This window comes from Macaca fascicularis, chromosome 6 (genome assembly GCF_037993035.2).
Source record: "Macaca fascicularis isolate 582-1 chromosome 6, T2T-MFA8v1.1".
NCBI classification, from domain to species: domain Eukaryota; kingdom Metazoa; phylum Chordata; class Mammalia; order Primates; family Cercopithecidae; genus Macaca; species Macaca fascicularis.
In genome coordinates, this window is record NC_088380.1 from 96,089,871 (window position 1) to 96,090,573 (window position 703).

The following is a 703-nucleotide window of genomic DNA, read 5'->3' on the forward strand; positions in this document are numbered from 1 at the left end:
TGTAGATGTCTGTTAGGTCTGCTCAGTGCAGAGTTGAGTTCAATTCCTGGATATCCTTGTTAACATTCTGTCTCGTAGACCTGTCTAATGTTGACAGTGGGGTGTTAATGTCTCCCTTTGTTATTGTATGGGAGTCTACATCTCTTTGTAAATCTCTGAGGACTTGCTTTATGAATCTGGGTGCTCCTCTATTGGGTGCATATATATTTAGGATAGTTAGCTCTTCCTGATGAATTGATCCCTTTACCATTATGTAATGGCCTTCTTTGTCTCTTTTGATCTTTGATGGTTTAAAAATATAGAACGCTTCACGAATTTTTGTGTCATCCTTGCTCCGGGGCCATGCTAATCTTCTCTGTATCATTCCAATTGTAGTATATGTGCTGCCGAAGTGAGCACAGGACTTGGTAATTTCTACTTGTCGTTAAGCCCACGGGCATGCAGAGTGCAAAAAGGAAGGAGACTTGGCAACTTCCCCCTAGATTTTGGAGGATGCAAAACATTGCTGTAGGGGCAGAGCCTCTGCGGAGAAGCTGTACTAGTGCAGTGAGGAGGGGAATGTGGATGGGGAGCCCCCACATAAAGTCCACATCAGGGCACTGCCTATTGCAGCTGTGGGAATAGGGCTGCCACCTTCCAGAAACTATAATGGTAGATCCACCACGAGCTTGCATTCTGAACCTGGAAAAGACACAGCTGCTCA

The 703-nt window shown here is 45.0% G+C and overlaps 1 non-coding gene across 1 annotated transcript; it reads right to left on the bottom strand.

Moving 5' to 3' along the window:
- Nucleotides 1-292: 292 nt before the first annotated feature.
- Nucleotides 293-399, bottom strand: LOC123574342 (U6 spliceosomal RNA). The gene has a single exon (XR_006699210.2). It is a non-coding gene; the product is annotated as a U6 spliceosomal RNA (small nuclear RNA).
- Nucleotides 400-703: the final 304 nt, after the last annotated feature.